At 44.5% G+C, this 15,859-nt stretch overlaps 1 protein-coding gene across 2 annotated transcripts in view; it reads left to right on the top strand.

Moving 5' to 3' along the window:
- Positions 1–15,859, top strand: part of LOC144828553 (cytochrome P450 2K1-like) — a 207,087-nt gene that overhangs the window by 4,174 nt on the left and 187,054 nt on the right. The window contains exon 1 of one of the 2 annotated variants that reach the window (XM_078686828.1): positions 2,771–2,932. The exons of the other annotated variant lie outside the window; for it this stretch is intronic. The gene's annotated coding sequence lies outside the window, so the exon portion shown is untranslated. Of the gene's footprint in view, positions 1–2,770; positions 2,933–15,859 lie in introns of those variants that run through there. 2 annotated transcript variants of the gene reach the window in all.

Genomic DNA, 15,859 nt, shown 5'->3' with positions numbered 1-15,859 from the left:
TTTATAAAACGTTATGTTACCACTGTCAGTTCTTCCGTAGAGTCCAGTGCAGTCAGTCAGTGGTATCATTTCAGGATTAGCTTTTTTGCAAGTGTCAGTTTTTCATACACAGTAACTTTCCTCAAAATCGAGGCAGGTGTTACACTTGATTTGTTGTGTGTCGAAAGCCTCAGATACGTATAAATTGACATTCTAGCCAATCACAATGCATTGCCGATGATCCAGTATGCAATAGTGTTTAATATTGCTTTTCATTTACAGATGACTGCATTCAATTCTGGAGCAGCAAGTACATTTCCTGATTTTCCTCTGTTTATTTCAGCATTCATTTGCACCCCACCCACTCCCCCCGTTACTTTCAGACTTTTCTTTCTTAAACACTGCAGGTCCTGTCTGGCTTCTCCTTCCTGTTCGTGCTACTGAAGTTCAGATGCAGGATTGGAAGTTTTCTTTGCGTATTTGCATAAATGTGTTTTAAATTGGCTGCTGACTCCTGAAAACATGTGGAACTTCAAATGCCCGTGGGTCTTTTGTCTTTGTGTTACAGCTTACTGGTGGGCGTTTCAGTTGGCTCAGGATTTCAGCCTGATCCAGTGAGTGAAATCTGTAATAGTGGGCATGTGAACTTCTGAGGCCAAAATCAGTTGGTTACATGCTAACATGCAATCCACACCATGCACAGTTACCCCAATACGCGCACACACACAAGCACACACCCACACGTTCATGCAGTTACATTCATTACTGTTACATATATGACCGCACAAGCACTCACGCACATATGAGCTAATTCAGACATGTACAGATATAAAAAAAATAAAGCAAAGACAGACAGATACAAGTGAGTGCAGAGTGACAGTGAGTGCAGAGTGACAGTGAGTGCAGAGTGACAGTGAGTGCAGAGTGACAGTGAGTGCAGAGTGACAGTGAGTGCAGAGTGACAGTGAGTGCAGAGTGACAGTGAGTGCAGAGTGCGTGCAGAAACAGTGAGTGCAGAGTGACAGTGAGTGCAGAGTGACAGTGAGTGCAGAGTGACAGTGAGTGCAGGGTGAGTGCAGAGTGACAGTGAGTGCAGAGTGACAGTGAGTGCAGAGTGACAGTGAGTGCAGGGTGAGTGCAGAGTGACAGTGAGTGCAGAGTGACAGTGAGTGCAGAGTGACAGTGAGTGCAGAGTGACAGTGAGTGCAGAGTGACAGTGAGTGCAGAGTGACAGTGAGTGCAGGGTGAGTGCAGAGTGACAGTGAGTGCAGAGTGACAGTGAGTGCAGAGTGACAGTGAGTGCAGAGTGACAGTGAGTGCAGAGTGACAGTGAGTGCAGAGTGACAGTGAGTGCAGAGTGACAGTGAGTGCAGAGTGACAGTGAGTGCAGAGTGACAGTGAGTGCAGAGTGACAGTGAGTGCAGAGTGACAGTGAGTGCAGAGTGACAGTGAGTGCAGAGTGCGTGCAGAGTGACAGTGCGTGCAGAGTGACAGTGCGTGCAGAAACAGTGAGTGCAGAGTGCGTGCAGAAACAGTGAGTGCAGAGTGCGTGCAGAGTAACAGTGCGTGCAGAGTGACAGTGCGTGCAGAGTGACAGTGCGTGCAGAGTGACAGTGCGTGCAGAGTGACAGTGAGTGCAGAGTGACAGTGAGTGCAGAGTGACAGTGAGTGCAGAGTGACAGTGAGTGCAGAGTGACAGTGCGTGCAGAGTGACAGTGCGTGCAGAGTGACAGTGCGTGCAGAGTGACAGTGCGTGCAGAGTGACAGTGCGTGCAGAGTGACAGTGCGTGCAGAGTGACAGTGCGTGCAGAGTGCGTGCAGAAACAGTGAGTGCAGAGTGCGTGCAGAGTGACAGTGAGTGCAGAGTGACAGTGAGTGCAGAGTGACAGTGAGTGCAGAGTGCGTGCAGAGTGACAGTGCGTGCAGAGTGCGTGCAGAGTGACAGTGCGTGCAGAGTGCGTGCAGAGTGACAGTGCGTGCAGAGTGCGTGCAGAGTGACAGTGCGTGCAGAGTGCGTGCAGAGTGACAGTGCGTGCAGAGTGACAGTGAGTGCAGTCACTCATCACCACCACATTATCACTCAGAACCACCACAGCACCACCACAGCACCACCACAGCACCACCACAGCACCACCACAGCACCACCCAGCACCACCACAGCATCATTCAGCACCACCACAGCATCACTCAGCACCACCACAGCACAAATATGTTCTCTCAATGTTTCAAGCTTTATTACAAATGTCACAAAAAGATGTTAATATTTCACTTCTGTTCTTGGATTTCGTTACAATAAAATACACTGAACATAATCTTCACAAAAGTTATTTACAAAAGTTTAAGCTATTGCCATTATAAATTACAATCACTTTTATTAAGTATTAAAAAAAATTAAAAGCCATTGTTATTTGTAATATCAATACATCTAAGTCATGTAAATACAAATGTTGCATTACAAATGCTATAGGTGTCACATTTGCGAAAGTTATAACTATTGGCATTGTAAATGACCTAGCTATTAATTTAGCTATTTTCAAAACCAACACATAAATGAACATTTGGTGAATTACCATTAAAATATTTGACTTTTTTACTAAGATATTATTGTACTCTTTTATGCAAACAAAATTTAGATACTGCATAAATAACTTTAATAAAACATATTTTATATGTAGCTTTTTATGTAAAAAAAAAAACTATAGCACAAAGCAAAAAACAATTGCCATTTACAATGCTACTGGCTCAAACTTAAATAATGCGAGACCTATTGCATTGCAAATGCTTGTTTTCACTTGCGATCATTCTGTGTGTGTTCGAAAAGATGGTGACTTCCTGCTTTTGGACAATCCCGGGGAAGTTCTTTGTAAATGGCTGGTCGAAAATGTAGATGAAGCTGGTCGGCCAATCACCGAAGAGAGAGATTTTAAAGCTATGATTCTGTTCCAGTCATCTGGTAAGCACAATAAGTAAACCTTTATAATAAGTTTGCAACTGCAGGATGACGGTACAAATTACCAACCTGTTTCAGTAAAAACCTACATTTGTGATTAATTAATCCAATAATGGACAGTAAAAATGAACATGCATGTCCCCACATATGCCTTGGATTGCTCTCCAGAGACAAATGTAACACTTATGAAAAGGACTGAAACGTTTAGCTTGTGGCACTACTATAAGGCAGCCATTTTTGGATAAACTATTTTATTTAGGCAACTTTTTTCCGGAGGTTCAAGTTCAGGCTTACAATGTGTACTGTCTATTAAGGAAAACTTACTTACTTGTTTATGGATAGATTGTACATTTGTCCTTTATTATCAATACCTCTTTATATATTATGGCTAGAGCTTGAAGATATATTGCAAGTGGTCAATGTGTTCTTTTCTGTTTTTGAAGTTTATATGTAAATATATATTTTTTTCTCTTGCTTTTTTTAGTGAAGAAACAGTGTCTAATGATTCAGGATATTTTTCAAGAGATAATTGCAAGCTATTCTGGCACAACAGAGGGTCTAAAACAGGTGTTACTTCAAAGGGCACTATAGAAAAAGCAGATGTTAATGGACTGTGGCAATCGGGGAAGCGCTGGTAGACTTAAGAGGGTGTTACGCGAACTACAAGAGGAAGAAATTGCAGAGAAAAGATGCAAGGACCAAAAAGCCAAGCAGAGTGGACTGGATTATATAAGAGTTGGTAACAAAGCTCATGCTGGAAGCACAACTTCTCAGCCTGGTGGTGCAAGTTCGCGGATGAATTTGCAGAAACTTGAAAACCTGGCCCTTTTAGCAGGGATGGCTAGTGTCCTTCATCAAAAATCCACAACTAAAAATGACGCATCAGACAGTGAAAATGAACTTGTCTTGGAGTCCCTGCTTAAATCCAGATATCGAGGACAAAAACATGCCTCCCTTTCACCACGTCATCCTAGAGTAATCAACACTCAATCTGAAAATATAATGGGGCCATTCTGATGTAATCAATAGCCATCCTGAAGCTGTCATAGGATCATCCAGGAATAATCCACACTCATCCAGAAATTGTCATGGGATCATTCCAGAGTAATCCACTTCCATCCTGGAGCGGTTATAGGATCATCTTGGAATAATTGACAGTCATCCTTAAATTAGCTAGAACCCATCCTGGAGTAATTCTCCCTCATCTTGAAGTTGTCAATTAGTATTCGTGAAGTTGTAAAAGGTAATCACTCCCTGCCAGTAGAAGTCATCAGAACACCATCCTACTGTAGTTTTTGTGATGAGTCTAGGTTCGTCATTACATTTACATTTTTTGTCCTACAGGCATACTTCAGGATGACTTCCCCAGATAATTGCAGGAATAGCCTGACTGTAATCATCATATGAGTCAAGAATGACTCCAGGATGATCTTCCTTTTTGACATGGGCTAAGTGGTACCAAAGGGACACGTGGATTTTTTTACAGGACAAGCAGATTTCTGAAGCAACTTCCCCATGGAAAAGTAGAAATGTTATTTAATTCCACATTTTTGGGTCAATAGCAGTAAAAAGCATTAGATAAAGTCTTTCTTAATGAAAAAAGACATGAAAAATTAAGGTGCTCGTTGCATCTGTCAAAAACGATGTAGTCTAGTAGCGGTTGTCTTGGTGGTTCTCAATTGAATCAAATCGGCGAAAACAACTGATTCACTGTCAAGGGCAACCAAGGCGAGAAACCATATGGTAACCCTAAAGTTAGTACTAGATGTTCAGCTAAATATGTGTGTGTTGGTATCCAGCTATAAAAAGACAAGAGCTCGATTCTCAATGTTTACATCTGATCTTAGCAAAATAGTGCGAGAGGCTGCCAAACGTGACCTTACCGTTTGCCCCCGTATTAAATTCGACTGATTGTGCCCCTGGATCGTCTCTCGACTATTTTCCAAACATGAAGTTACAGACGACCCGGAAGTGATTGCCCATGACGCACTCAGACCTCCGGGTTGCAAGAGGTACGCGTCCAGCCTTAACATGACGCGTTTAAGAAAAGCTAGCTGCCATAACACCGACTCGAAACGCAGCATGACCGTAAGCAGGAACCACATACTGTAGAAACAGTATGTAACCTCGAAAAAATGTTTATTGCCACTGACACCTCGATGATCCCTTGTCTTTCCACACGCCGCTGTCAGCCCTCGCTGTCTTCACCCCGCCTCCTCTCGCGTGAGCAGACAAAAGCAGTTGCAAGGCGAGTCCAGGGTCTGTCGCAGCAAACCGTTGAAACTCTATGTCCAAGATAATGAGCACGGTGCCGTTGGAAATGGTGTAATTGAGTGACAAAATAGTACTGTCTGGATTTTTCCGTCGGGTAATATTATGTGCCTAGTAACGCTGGAGCTCTCAATTTCTCCAGCTTCTTCGTGCGTGAATAGTGTTTCCAGTCAAGGCTTTTGCTTTGACCTTGCCAGTATTAATCTGGACCACAGGTCCTAAATTTCAAGTCAAATACCTGGACTACTCACGCGTAAGCCCGAGAAACAATGCGTTTTCTTGAGAATGTGTCGGAAGCTGCTATATGGGTATAAGGGCACAGGGGGCATTGTCCCCAACCTTTGCATATCCCTATATGTTTAGTAGAAGCCTAGGGGCGGAAAGACTGGGCGGGGGGCATCGTCCCCAACCTTTCCATATCAGCCTGTGCGACAGTGGCCGACAGTCTCCTGCAGGTTGATAAATCCGAAAGCCCTTCTGTTGAACCGATTACAATATCTTACGCTGGGATCTGATTGCCAGGAAGCACGAAGAGTATGCATACGTGTACTTTTTATTCATAATAAATGACACCACAGTGGCCCTGGGGGCCGTGCATAGGACCACTCGGGGCAGCATGAACAGCACGATAGTTAAAATTAGGGTTGGCGCTAGGGCGGCCCCGGAGCAGCTGAACGATAGCAGCCTGACAGCAGCCAGGTGGGGGCGCAGCGAGAGGGTCAGTGGCAGGTGCGCGCAATCCAGCATCGATCACAGTGAGGGGTGAAGTTTATGGTGGGAGGGCACAGCATCTTCCAGAGGAGACCGCCGTCACTGCTTGCCGATTTTAAGAATCAAGGTCCAGCAAAGCTCCCTGGTCACCTATTCACTGTCACCTCTCCTCTGAACCGGCTTACCGAAGATTCGGAACAATGCTGTTATGCTGTCCTGGGGGTACCCTCGGGCGCTTCTTTCCACCGAGTCTCGCACCAATCTGCCTATTCCTCCATCCACAGAGTCCTCTTGCGCACTTAAAATAAAGTGCAGCAGCCGTACCTGTAGCAGCAGCCCAGGACGTAAACAGTCTGCTCCTCGCCGTTCGGATGCACCTGCTCCAGGGACATCCCTGATGCAAGCCCCACTAGACTCCTGTCAGGGGAAAGTTCCCCCACCACCCTACACCGAGGATCGAGTCCTGCGAATTGTGCCTTCGGTTGCCATAGTGGGGAAATTGGTCTGGTGCACGACGCTGCTCGAACTCCACACGAGTTTTCCGGCGATATCTCATGCTCGACCGTCGGCGAGGTTATGGGTTCCAAAATAGGATAGAAAATACCTGTCCGCCAGTAATATGAGGGCGAGGCTAGATCTTATTAAAGTGGAGAAAAAAATATTTTTGGGAGAGTGATGGAAGTATGCCAGGATTGGAACTTACATAGCTGCCAAGGTTTCAGACTGCTTATTTGCAGGGCTTTAAGTGGGGGGGAAAACTGGGGGCGCTCTAAAAGGGGCGTGGCACATTTCTTAAAGGGATGTGCTCTATCAGAGTAGAGGCGTGGTCTAAATCAAGATAACTAGCATCTATTTATTTAAAAGATTTTATATAGCGCTACTGGACCCAAGAGTATCAGAGCGCTTTACAAGGTAGGTAAACATATCAAGACAAAATTAACATTGTGAAGTTTACTCACATAGGATAAGGCATTGCAGTCAAATGAGAGCGGGAGGCAAAGTAACAGATCATTAAAGGGGACGAGGAATGTTGAAAATTAGGAGAGAGATGGGAAGGTAGAGAGGGAGAGAGAAAATAGGAAAAGTGAGAGAGGGGGTGGGTTGAGGGGAGTGCAAAAAAGAATGGACAGAGTCACTGACATAGGTACCCCAATATTTGTTGAGAAGTACCGTGAGGCTTTTTTTGAAGAGCGGGTAGGAGGGGTTGCAGCGAAGCTCTTTGGAGGGAGAGTTCCAAATCGTAGGAGCATTACCAGAGAATGCACGAGATTGGGTCTTTTTACATTTGAGTCTAGGAGGGATTAGGACAAGGGAGTTAGTACTCCTCATGGACCTGGAGCACCCTCCTTTTTAGGTCGAGGACCGTAGGCTGCGCTTGCGCAGTTTGGTCCGAAGATTTAATGTTTCTTAGAATGGGGCAGTTGCACTTAGTAGTCCTGAGTTCTGGGGTGTACCAGCTGGCATGTTTGGTGGGCTTGTTGGGTATGGTAGGTTTCAGTGGGGCAATTCTGTCGGTGCTGTTAGTGGTCCAGGTGGCAAAGTTCTGGACGGCCTGGTAGAAATCTGTTTAGGCCTCGGGTTGGTAGGTGGTGAGGGGTTGAAACCACTGAGTTTTGGTGACCTTGTTACAGTTGTGGTGAGAGGAGATCTGATGCCTGGTGATGGTGAACCATATGATGGTGTGGTCCGTCCAGGTGAGTTCCATGGTGTGCCTCAATTTGATTCTGTTGCTGGAGGTGAAAATGGGTGTGTGTCCAGCTTTGTGTGTAGGTTCATGGACCAGTTGTGTGGGCGATATTGTTCATATTCTCCAGGAGGGCGTTGGAGTTGAGGTCATCGATGTGGAAGTGTGCTAACGGTGGCACTTTAAGTTAGTTGGCCCAAAGGACAACATATCCTACAGGGGGTGCACAGAATCAGTCTGGCACCTTCCTAAGTTTGTCGTCCACAAACGCGCAGTTCCGCCTGACTTGTGGAAATTACACAACATGGCGCCACCAACGTTGGTTGGGGTTTTATTGTGTATGGATTAACAGAGAAACTCTGTTGTGCTTCCTCAGAGATCCCTACACACCTTTTAAACCGGAGACATCCGTGGTGGTATGGAATATCCTCCTCAACGGAGTAGGTATATTTTAAGTATTGGCTGTTGGTTGTTCAAGCTTGAAAGAATTTACTTTCCACTTTGTTAGCTGAACGCTGTAATTCAGTTCTTACATACCATGGCACTAAACATTTCTGAGAATTGCAGAGATGCAATCACTCAGAAATTACTGCAACATGGCCTCCCACTAGATGGTGGTGTTGTTACCTTCGTGGTAGAGGCACACAAGGCATATATAACAGAGGTATTCTACTCCTGGGCTAAATTCCCAGCCGCAGATAATGCTACACAGGTATTTCACGAATATGAAGTAGGCAAAAAAACAGATGAATACACTCCGAATAAGGAAATAGAAGTTACTTTAATCTACCAAGAATATGCTAATTAGTTTACAGGCGCCCTCCCCCATTGTATAGAAAATGTGCGACTGAGCCTACTTAGTAATGAGGAGGTGGCATGGCAAGTCCAAGACGGTTACACACTGCATCCCCGTATTTATCCCTTAATCCACGGGTACTCATAGTATGGCCCGTGGGCCGCCAGCGGCCCGGCAAGACTTCCTTGACGGCCCACGGACCTTGCAGACATCGTACCTGTGTTTTTAAAAAACATTTTAAAGAGTGTCCACAAACACTGACGTTTGCAGCAGCGCGACTCTGCTCTGTGGTGGCGGGCTATTCCAGTGACAGATGGAGATGCAGGGGCGCTAAGAAGAGGTGAAATACAACAAAGCCTCATTAACAAGTGAATGGTCTTTAAAGACTTGTGAAGTACTCAGGTGCAGCTGTGTGCGTGCCCGGGAAGCTGTCTCAGCCCAGGCTGACACACACACACACACACACACACACGGAGAGGTGACAGACAGAGGGAGGGAGACAGACAGAGGCAGAGGGAGGGAAAGGGAGGAAGGCAGAGGGAGACCGAGGGAGGGAGATAGAGAGAGGGAGACAGAGAGAGGGAGACAGAGTGAGGGAGACAGCGAGGGAGAGCGAGACAGAGGGAGAGCGAGACAGAGGGAGAGCGAGACAGGGAGAGCGAGACAGAGGGAGAGCGAGAAGAGGGAGAGCGAGACAGAGCGAGGGAGAGAAAGACAGAGGGAGGAAGACAGAGGGACAGAGGGTGACAGAGAGGGAGGGAGACAGAGGGAGTGAGACAGAGGGAGTGAGACAGAGAGAGTGAGACAGAGAGAGGGAGACAGACAGACGGCGGGAGATAGACAGAAGGAGACAGAAGGAAACAGACCGAGGGAGACAGATGGAGACAGACAGGGGGGAGACAGAAGGAGGGAGAGGGAGACAAAGGGAAGGAGAGGGAGGGAGACAGGGTGACAGAGGTGTCATGTATTACTATCGGTTCTGAATCGATCCCCCTATTCCTGACCCTATTCTAGTTAAACAAACCAAGTTAACTAGCAGTCAGCCCATGAGGCAGAAAACCCCCATGATGCAGATACCGTTATCTGACGCAGTCACACTACGGCACAGGAACGTGTTATCTGATTAGGTCATAACGCTTGCGATCTAATTAGACAAGCGATATTCCTCCAGCCCCAGATAAGGCATACGGAGTTCTCATAACAAATCAAACCTATGACAACCTGGGCAAAACCCTGCGGCCATTGTTTTGATTTCATCGAGAACTTTAGTAAAAGAATGTGCTAACAAGCAAGTCGTATGACATCCTTATTGACGTATCTATGTCCATCCTTACGTCAATCTCGGCACCTTAAAGGTATAAATATTACCGATCTTGCCCTATGCAAACACACGCGTGGTGACGAGACGGAGCAGCCATACTTGCCGAAGCCGAGAGCAGAGCAGACCCCGCTGGCAGCAGCCCTGCCTTCCTGACGCGCTGAGAGACGCGCTGCTTTCTCCTGCCGAGAATCCAGCCCCGGCGTTTCTGGGCAGCCCTCGCAGGCAGCCTGGAATATCGAGAGCAGAGAACGAGATACCATTCCTCATTCATCCTAACTTCCAGGTACAGAACTGAATAACCCCTCGCAGAGAATTCTTTAGTTATTCACTTGGCAAAAACAAACTTAACTTAAACTGTAACTTTCTATTCCCGCCCACGTATTAGACTTGGGTCAGGTACACGGGGTAGGCGTATTTAGAAACACCAGTTGAGTACGTTTAGTCAAATGTATATATGTATGTAAATATATTTTAATCATTTTAAACCTTCATATGGCTTAGAAACCATATCAATGTTTTTACAGTATTACTTTATACTATTGCTTTTAATGTATGCACTTTACTTAACTATAAGTATTGCAATAATATCGATCCATTTCTCTTGTATGAGAAAAGAGACTGATCAATAAATAACACCTTTTTATTGAACACGCCCGTCTCTTCCTTTTCTCTACATTCTGATGAGACTAAGAATGCACGTACTGACTGAGTAAAATAATTTGCCTTTTGTTCACACGACTCTCGAGATTGACTCTTCATTAGGGGAGAGCAAAGTTCTCATGTCCTATGGTTGTCAGAAACTAAATCCCTTCTTGTCTAATCAGGGAAGTTAATTCCTCCTTGAACATTCGAGAAAGTTTCTAGCGAACTCTGAGCTATGCTGGCAAACCCAAAAATTAAGTCTAGTATCGACAGTAGTAGACCTAGTTAACGTCTGGCCTAGGCCTTTACTGCTGTAGGTATTATTCCAATGCGCAGAGCCTATTGGGAAGATAGGAACTACACTACATGGCGCCCAACGCGTTTGGAAAGGGCGATAAAACTAACGTAAGACATTTAGAGTAACTCAGTCGTGCTTTCTCACTCAGACCCCTTTTCCCATTATACTCCAAAGACGTCTGGAGTGGGTGAAAGGTTATATCCTCCAAAACCTCGCAGGAGGGAACTCCTATGTATGGTTCTTGGTATAGTCAACGTTGAAGGATAAACAGTTCCAAAATATTGTGCATCTAATCTATGTTTCCATAAAGAAACCTGATCTGCAAACAAACAAAATAACCTTCAGGACCGTAAAATGTCAGACAATGAAGATGAAAGAGAGGCAGTTAGATTAGCAACTGAACTCGCAGCAGCTGATGCTGCAGCACTAGATGCGGACGGGGATATAATACTAATCCCGGTCACCAAAAGGAAATCTATAACCTTAAAACTTATAGAAAATGGACTGACACCTAGAGGTGGCACAGTCATATTCGTAATTGAGGCACACGAATATCGGCAGACAGAGGTATATTATACATGGATACATTTTCCAGCAGCAAATGCTGTAACAAAGTACTTCCACTATTACAAAATAGAGGTACCACCTGACATTTACACTCCTTTCGAGGAGGTGGAAGTACCACTCAAATTTCAAGAGCATTTGCTCTTATTTGATGGCGCCCTAATACATAACAATCACATTACAAGGCTCGGTCCTTTAGGTAGACCAGGAGCAACGTGGCCGGTCCTAGCCGGATACACACCACATCCAGACATCGATAGGATGGCTGCAGCAGAGCTGTTAATACAGCTAAAACAATTAATAAAAGTACATAGACAATTAGTCCAGTATGTGATGCGGACTTCAACAATTCAGCCAGCGATTAAACTTCCACAGCTGACCCCTCACCAGGGGAACACAAATAAAATTACACCACAGAACATCCAATCCTGCCTAGGTAAAGTACCGGCTAAACGGGAACAAATACCATTCTGGTTGGCACAAAAAATCACCCAAATAGAGGCGGTGTTTCCTGACACCACGCCATTAGAAAAACACAGGATTCTGACTATCTGTCTTCCAATGGGAATCGCACCACACATTGAGGACTGTGACACTTGGGGTACAGTCTTTGCTTCCATCTACACAAAAACGCACGGTGTTCCATCCATTTCGGTAATACCAGATGTGCTAAAACAAATTCAAGACGAATATGGTCCAGAACCTGCTTTAACTCTTGGTATGAAATTACTAAAAGACTTCAAGCAGGTCTCGGCTATACTATTAGCCAACATAAAAGGAGAAGCAGCGAACGTGGCGATCCGCCAGAGGTTGAAAGAGACAGATATAGCAGACCAACCAGCTGAAATTGCCAGAATCATAGAAAAATCCTATGAGGAACTAGGTAGGGATAGTTTAGGTGGAATACCAGTAAAACCAAAATTGATTGAAAGTCCTGAAAAAATATTTTTTAATAATAATTCAACATCACAGAAAAAGAACTGGGATGGAAACAAACAATCCAATCCTAAAGAAAATAAATTCCAGTCCCGAGGAAGGTCTCCTAGGCGAAGGGAGAAATCTCCAAACCAGAGACACAGGTCACCCCAGAGTGACCCCTCTGGGAAAAGATATAACATTAGAAATAGGGATAATATAAAAAAGCCTGATAGATATCAAGACATTGATACACGTCCCTCTCAATCTTTTCAGAATTCCTCGCAGAAATCGGAAAGAAGAGGACGGACAGAACAAAGAGAAGAGCACGCCAAGTCCAAAGACAAGGAACCTGCTCATCTAAAAAAGAAATTACAATTTCCAAAAAAGAAGGTAGCCAGTATCAAGGTAGTTAACAATGCCGAGAATACTGAGGACACAACTGAAAAACGGAGAGTGGGCTCAGACAATGCTAGACAGCGCAGCAGAAGTGAGCATAGCTCGCAAAGTCCTTATGAATCATCTGGAGACAGTGGACACGAATGAATATCTTCAAGTGGAAACTGCAGACACCAGGGTTAGCAAACCTCACAAGATATACGAGATAACATTACGTATAGAGGGAGATAAGACTAGGAAAACAAGGGGACTATTTTGGGATAACCTCTCCAAGAGCTATGACATCCTTCTAGCTGAAAAAGACTGGCCACCAGAGTTTGTCAGGGAGTGCCCTCATGGCGAAGAAGTAATTATGCCTGCCTTCTCAAATCATATCCCAATTCATAAAAAATACACACTTGCTAGAAAGTGGGCAGTGGCTCTAGCACCTGCTTTATATAAAAATCATGTAGGATGGGATGAGGACTCTCCTCCTCACAAAATCCAGTTAAAATCACAACCTACTGCACAAAGGCAGTACCCAATTAAGCAAGAAGCTAAAAAACAGGTAAATGAAATACTAGATCAGCTAGAATACCAGGGGGTGATTGAAACTTGCACCTCACAAATGAACAACCCTTTGTTTCCGGTCTCCAAACCAGACAATTCATATCGTCTAGTTTTGGATTACCGACACCTTAACACATGTTGCAAAACCTTTGCAGTGCAAAACTCACACAGTGCTGCACTAACGAATAACATAGTGCGCAAAAAATACAAAACAACCTTGGACATCTCCAATGGATTCTTTTGTCAAAACATAGCACCAGAGAGCAGATATTTAACTGCATTCTCAGTAAATGGCACTCAAAAACAATTCTGTCGGTTAGCCCAGGGGTACAAGAACAGCCCGGGGGTATTCTCAGCGAGAGTAACAGAATTACTACAACTATATGATGATGAAGCATTATCTTATGTCGATGACATTTACTTAACAGATGATGACTTGGATACTCACTTGAAGAGAGTGAACACCATAATACTTGGGTTCGCTGCAGAGGGTTACAAATTCAACTTTAAAAAGTCCAGAATTGCCCATCTGAAAGTCCTGTTCTTAGGATATGAATTATCAAGTGAAGGCAAAAGCCTGGCTGACAATTTCCTAGAGAAATGCGCCGTAATCCAAGCACCTAGAACACTAAAAAATCTTCAGTCGATTCTAGGCTTCCTAAATTTCGGAAGAACATACATTGCAAACTACGCAGAAAGGGTCAAACCCCTTTATGATCTAATTAAACCAGACTTTAAAAGATCCAGTTGGACTCAAATACACACAGAAATTCTGAGATCCTTACAAACAGACATGCTAATTAAAACAAAATTAGAAACACGTGATAACACACGCAATCTTGTGATTCGAGTCATCCCAGGGAGATGCGGATTCACATACCTGACCTCTAATGAGGGAGAAAAGGTACCAATTGCATTCAAATCACACTTGTACACTAAAGCTGAAATGAAATTCAGCCCAACGGAAAAAATTCTAACTGCAACACAGACAGCTATAGCAAAAGAACGAGCCCTGGCACAAGGTAAACGAATAATAATCGTGACACCGATACCAGCCCTAGAGGCGGTAACAAAGGCAAGCATTCCAAATGCGAAAGCACTCCATCCGAGATGGATACAATGGGCTAATTCTCTTGCTGCAACAGACGTGACGTACGAATTTGATCCTTACTTAAAAACACAAGAATTTCTCCAATATGAATTTGAATGTCCTCCGCCGACCGAAATTCTGCCTCTAGATCACTACGGCTGTATAATATATACAGACGGATCAGCACAACCCGCAGTGGGGGGTAAGCAGGCTTACAGTGCTGCGTGCGCGATCGTTAAAGGTCGCTGGCACGAAGGAAAATTTAAACCAGCAATCACTAAAACACAATCTTTAGGAGATTGTACAGCTCAGCGAGCTGAACTACTAGCGTTCAAAATGGCGCTTGAAAATACCGATCGAGAATTCCCCACACTCAGTGTGCGATTCGTATTATTGCGTCCAATCTTACAATGAATACTTGCAGATCTGGCTTCAAAATGGTTTCAAGGATGCGAAAGGTGGCACAATCAAGCATAAAATGCTCTGGGAACAAGTAGTTCTTTTACAAAAAGAACTACCAAAGACTCACGTGATACATACGCTGAGTCATCAACGTGATGGCGTTCACGTTGCAGGGAATTCATTGGCTGATGAGGCCGCAAAGGCAGCTGTGCAAACGGCTTCCGTAGCCGCCGTCACCCGGTCAAAAACAAAAATAGACAGCGAAATATTACAAGCTGTCAGCGCTTCAGAAAAGGATTCGATAGAACCACTCCCTACAGGCTTTCCAGTAAAATACTCATACATAACTGATGCAAACAATGTTCCTTTTGCTCGAATCCCTGGAGAGGGGGATAGGGCAATTCCAAACATGGAACATAGGTTAGGACTAATAATAGCGGCACACGAAGGGCTTGCTTCTATACATGCTGGCGTCTCAGCCACAGTATCATTATTAAAACAGAGATACTGGTGGCCCCAAATGAGAAGACAAACAAGGAACTATGTTCTAGAATGTGAAATATGTCAAAGAATGAAAGTATCAACGGTGAGACGTCCAGCTCAGACGCCCCTTCTAATCTCGGATAAACCATTAGCATGTGTTTATCTAGACCACTGCGGTCCCTTACAAAGGGATGGTAACTATAAATATATCTTGGTCGTAGTGGATTCATGCACGAGATTCATATGGATGTGGCCCCAGCGAATGGCTGATGCCAGAACTGTTATAAAAGATTTGCGAGTCTTTATTGGCACATACGCAATTGGCATGCTGCATTCGGACAATGGTCCTGCTTTTAGCTCTCGGGCGTATAAGGAGGCCATGGTCAGCATGGGTGTGCAATTGCGGTACTCTTGTCCATTTCACCCTGAGGGGAACGGAATTGTTGAAAGAAAAAACCGTGACATAAAGCAATCTATAACGGCAAAGGTATTAGGTTCGGGAGCTGGGTGGGTCAAACATCTAATAAGTGTCCAACGTAGTCTAAATAACTTGCCAAGAAATTCTCTGAAGGGATTCAGTCCGTACGAATTATTAACTAGGATGTTGATCTCTGACCTTGATAGTCAGACTTCAGTGGTGAAAGAAAAAAGCTTTGATGTCAAAGACCGTTTGGCTATTTTGCAGGACTTAAACAAAACAAGAAAAGACCTGAGCAACATAAAGTTGAAACAACAGCCAACAACCACTGAAGAATCACCACCTGTCCCAGCAAGACCTGTCTGGATTCCAAAAGTCGGGGATCTA

This window comes from Lissotriton helveticus, chromosome 4_1, assembly GCF_964261635.1.
Source record: "Lissotriton helveticus chromosome 4_1, aLisHel1.1, whole genome shotgun sequence".
NCBI lineage: Eukaryota > Metazoa > Chordata > Amphibia > Caudata > Salamandridae > Lissotriton > Lissotriton helveticus.
Note: the sequence above shows the minus strand (reverse complement) of the source record. Positions and strands in the feature narration are given on the sequence as shown.